Consider the following 5,336-nt stretch of genomic DNA (forward strand, 5'->3'; position numbering starts at 1 on the left):
CTAATACTTAAGAATATTCTTTGGCTCCCCTTGTGTCGAATCAATAAATTTGGGTTGAATACTCTACCCTCGAAAATGGCTGCTCCCTTCCCCCTCCCGCCTAGAACACACACCAACAATTGTTAGCCATGTGCGGCGCCCCCTCCACAGTTTACGCCTCCGGTCATATCTTCGTAGTGCTTAGGCGAAGCCCTACGTGGATCACTTCACCATCACCGTCACCACGCCATCGTGCGGACGGAACTCATCTTCTTCCTCAACACCTTTGCTGGATCAAGAGGACGAGGGACGTCATCGAGCTGAACGTGTGCAGAATTCGGAGGTGACGTGCGTTCGGTGCTTGATCAGTCGGATCTAGAAGAAGTTCAACTACATCAATCGCGTTGTCAAACGCTTCCGCTTTCGGTCTATGAGGGTACGTAGACACACTCTCCCCTCTCGTTGCTATGCATCTCCTAGATAGATCTTGCGTGAAAGTAGGAATTTTTTTGAAATTGCATGCTATGTTTCCCAATAGTCCGACGGGCTCGGATCATGCCGGAGTTACGGCGGCCGGTGGAGGTAGGTACGGGTGGTGAGCTTGGACGGTGGGTGCCAGTGAGACAGGAGGGGGCTTCTCGAAGTGCCAACATAGACGAATTCGAGCCCTATCCATTTCCCCACGGTGGAGCTCGGGTACGGCCATGGCAGGCGGTGGACAGCTCCAGTGACTGACAGGTGGGGTCTGGGTGGTGTGGACAGTGGTCAGGCGAGGTGATAAGGGATGCGTGGAGGCAGGGGAGTCCAGGGGCGGCATTGGACGGTGCAGAGCTGGTTAAATGCCGCCTGTGGCTGAAATGACCGCACGGCTCGCCGTGGCAGTGGTCGGCGGCCGTTACACCGGCTTGCCACCGGCCAGACGACAAGGAGAGGCTGGCGAGGGGTCCTCGGCGAAGAGCATTGAAGGCCAGGAAGGAATCAGGCAGAGTCACTGTGAATGCCAATGACCCTTAGGCATTTTTGAAATTTTTTGTGGAGGCTCTCTGATGTAGTTCTGAGATGCTGTAAAAGTTTCAGAATTGTTGGAGTAGGAGAGATTGGGTTTTGAGCAAGGAATATGAATCTGGTCCAAATTTAATCCAAATGAAATTTGAATTATTTGGACTATGGACCTGAATGTTTTTAAAGAATTTGGCGTAGGTACTAAGATCTTGTTGTTGAAATTTTGGTGAGGTCGGAAGGGTTAGAGAAAAGAGAGTTCCTTTGCAATTACTAATAAGGTCAAGTATTGTTGGAAAAACAATTTGGATTAAAAGAAAATAGTGTGTGTGTGTGTGTGTGTGTGTGTGTGTGTGTGTGAGAGAGAGAGAGAGAGAGAGGAGGGGAATAGTTAGAGCAGAATTTGGGTTCTGTCCTAGGCAGAGAAGTGTTTAGTAAGGTCATTTTGCAAAGGGTTTTAGTTTTTGACAATACCACTATTTTTCAAGAAAAGGAATTTAGGCAAGTTTTATTTTAAAGATGACCCCTTCTTAAAATTTTAAAATCCTTGCCAAAATTGTTGAAAGAAGAATTCCACAAATCTGAAATCAAAAATGAAACATTGAAGTTTTTAAATGAGAGATTTTTATAAGATGAATCACGGGAATAACAAGAATTTTAGAGAGGTCATGATTAAAAATCCAAGATACGCTCTTTATGAAAAAGAAAAAAATAGCCAATTAAAAATTTTGGGGTGTTATAGTGCCTCCACACCGCTCCAACGAAGACGTACTTCCTCTCAAAGGAAAAGAACTTCGGTAACACATCCTCGTCTTCACCGTCTCCACTTGTGGTTATCTCTTATCTTTACCTTGAGCAATCTTTACTTGTTGTGTATCCTTAGCTTGCTTGTGTTGCAAGCATCATATAGGTTGCTCACCTAGTTGCATATCTACACAATTTATTTGTTGCTAAACCTAATTTGTTAAGAAAAGTTAAAAATTGATAGTTGCCTATTCACCCCCCCCCCCCTCATGTCAACAATATCGATCCTTTTAGGTAGGGTCCTATTGTCTTTTCAGTTTTGTCAGATCAGTGTTTAATGAATAAAACCCATATTATCTTTTGAAAGGTGTATGAGTAATCTGAATATCTATACGTGCTCTAGACAGACTCAACAAATACGCCTCTAACAAAGATTTTTCAGTTGACTTGAGAATACGCCCTCAACAAAGTTCAATTTTTTCGTCGAAGCCTTTTTTTCTCGAAAGTATGCCTAGGCATACTATAGATTTGTAGAAGGCAGAATTATAAGTACTCCCCTCGTTTCTTTTTAGTCTGCATATAAGATTTGGTCAAAGTCAAACTTGACAAACTTTGACTAACTTTATAGAAAAAAGTGTCAACATCTACAATACTAAAATTATATGTTATGAAAACAGTTTTGCTAAAGCACATCTAGATGTACCATAAGTATTGCACATCTAAGTCCTATGTCATTGATCTTATGTTGAGATCCGTGTGAATATATTTTTTCTTTTTTCTTTTTTTCTTTATGCTTGACTCACTCACTTAGATGTGCAATAAGTAGAGCACATCTAGATATGCCCTAGACATACCCAAAAACTTATAAAAATTAATTTGATCATGCATCTAATAATATTGATTTTATAGTGTGAATGTTAATATTTTTTCTACAAAGCTAATCAAACTTTACAAAGTTTGACTCATATAAAAAGACTACCACTCGCAGTGTAGCACAAACACCATACCCGTGCACATTCTCATCATTGACATGCATCTGGTCTACACTTTCCCTGCCGCGCTAATCATGTCCATGATGTGGAAAAGAATTTTATAAGATCATGTCTCACGCGAGACCCATTCTAATGGATGACACGTGACATTCATAAATCACAAGTATCGATTCTACCCCCATTTGAAATCAGGAGGGGGGAGGGGGACTAGATGCTTTGAGATTTGTGAATGTCACGTGTCATTCATCAGAGCGGGTCTCGACTGCTAACCATGAGATCTGGTCTCATATAATTTTTTTCCCATGATGTGAGCCACGGCCTCCTTGGACTGCTGAAGCAATACGATGCTCTTCTTGAGGCGCTGGCGCTTGCTGCCAGTGCCGGGCGACGGCGCGAGCATCCGCTCCACCCCGGTCATCTTGTTCCCAAGGAGCTCGTCAGAGAGCGCCACCTCGAGGTCGTTCTCGGCAAGGCGCTTCACGGCGCGCAGCACGTGCAGCGCCAGCCCGTCGACGAGCCGGAGCACGAAGGAGAGCCCGCATGTCGAACGCCTGCCCGGCCAGGTCGTCGTGGTTCCTCAGGTGCGCCACCTCCACCTTCCCGAAGCCCTTCAGGGTGACGGCCGTGGGTTTGGTGCGGTCTTTCACGGCCTCCATGAACTTGCCGTAGCCTTCCATGAGCTTGCTGTAGTCGGGATTGTACGTGTAGTCGGCCACAAGCTCCATGTCGATCAGCTCCGTGACGTGCCGCGCCGACTGCGCTCGTGCCTTGTCCATCATGCTCTGGACGGCGCGGCGGCATGACGGCTGCACCTGCGGGAAGTCGGTCGAGTGCTGCAGCAGCACCTTGAGCGTCAGGTCCTCGACATAGTCCCAGACCTCGCGGACGAGGTCGTGCGGCCCCTGCACGACGGTCTGGACCTTCTTCTTGAGCAGGACGAGGAACGCCGACCTTGGGAGGAAGTCGGGGAGCTTGATGGCCGTGGTCTCCTCCAGGATGCGCACCTCCTCCATCAGGAACAGGTAACTGCCGTGCTCGGGGCACTCCGCCGGCAGCTTCTTCGCGTACGCGTTCAGCATCTCGGCGATACGCGCGGTTCCGTGGAAGTGGCGGTCGTCGGGGTACTCCTCGAACTCGCCCCTCACGAGCATCTTCTCCACCGACGAGCACGTCCGCTTGACAATGTGGAAAAAGGCTCGCACCGCGTCGGCGACGTTGTTGAGATCCGGTGGCATCTGCTCCAGCTCGGCAGTGCTGTGGCTGAGCCGGTCGGTGATCTGCTTGACGATGACACGATGTCGGGGAGGCACTTGGCGATGATGGTCGCCTGGATCTGCATGAGGCGCTGCACGAGCACGGCGATGCCCACCATGGACTTGTCGATTCTGGACAGGAGCGGGTGATGGTCGAACAGCCGCTCCTCCTCGGCGCGCGCCTGGTCGTGCGTCTCGTCGCCGACGCGGTTGCGGACGCAGACGTAACCGAGGCCGATGTTGACGTCGTCCATGGTGACTTGTCTAGCAGCCCCTCGGGGGCCTTGTCGGACTTGGTGACGACGGCGAGCGTGCGGTCGCCGTTGCGGTCCACCTGCTGCGACATCCGGATGGACTCGCAGGTCGGGAAGTCGACCGTGGCGGAGAGCACGTTGAGGATTATGCTCTCCTTGGGCGCGATGTACTCCTGGATGATCCCGGCGACCTGCTCGTAGATGTCGTCGGGCTGGCCCTTGACGGGCACGCGCGTGATGCCGGGGAGGTCGACGAGGGTGAGGTCCGGGAGGCCGCGCTTCCGCACGAAGAGGGTGATGGGCCTGTCGGAGATGCCCTTGCCAGAGCCGGCGATCTCGGCGGTGCCCGCGTCGATGGCGTCGGCGACCTCGGCCTCGGAGGTGCTGACGACGCGGCCGGCGCCGTACTCGAGCTGCAGCACGGGGGCGTCGCCGCCGGAAGGGTCGCCCTTGAGGCGCATGACGAGCGGCGCGCGGGTGCAGATACCCTGGCCGCGCGGGAGGCTGATGCCGGCGAGCGACTCGAGAACGCTGGACTTGCCGCTGGACTGGTCGCCGACGACGACGATGGTGGGCAGCTGGATGCCCTCCTGCGTGACATTGAGATGGCGCAGACGGTCCACGGCGTCCAGGAGCGGGCGTATGTGGTCGTTGTAGGAGGACGCGATGGCGCTCGCGGCCACGCCGTCGGCCGCTGCGGCGTCGTTGGGGGACGACTTGAGCCGCTTTGCCTTGGGCTTGGCCATGTTGCGGGCGTAGATTGAATCGAAAAGGGATGAATCTCGCACCAATATAGGGCCTGCTGGCATCCCATGTAGCACTATTAAGGCCTCTTTTGGTTCATAAGATAAGATTATCATAGAAATAAAAATTTTATAGGAAATGAGATGACATGTATCTCAAATTTTATGAGTAGGAATAGGAAATGAGATGTCATTTGTTTGACATCAAAGTAATTTTTCCATTGAGTCTAGACTCAATTTTATTTTTCTATAAAATGTGAAGGATAGGAACCAATTGTATGTAGGAATAGGAATTTATTCCTATGAACCAAAGGGCTCTAAAGAAAAAAATCCTATAAAAATCATATCCTCTAAAATTCCTGTGAAATTCCT

At 50.3% G+C, this 5,336-nt stretch overlaps 1 pseudogene; it reads right to left on the bottom strand.

Annotated features, from left to right (window-relative positions):
• Positions 1 to 2,763: 2,763 nt before the first annotated feature.
• On the bottom strand, positions 2,764 to 4,967 carry LOC119283786 (annotated as a pseudogene).
• Between the last annotated feature and the right edge of the window lie 369 nt (positions 4,968 to 5,336).

This window comes from Triticum dicoccoides, chromosome 4A (genome assembly GCF_002162155.2).
Source record: "Triticum dicoccoides isolate Atlit2015 ecotype Zavitan chromosome 4A, WEW_v2.0, whole genome shotgun sequence".
Lineage (NCBI taxonomy): Eukaryota > Viridiplantae > Streptophyta > Magnoliopsida > Poales > Poaceae > Triticum > Triticum dicoccoides.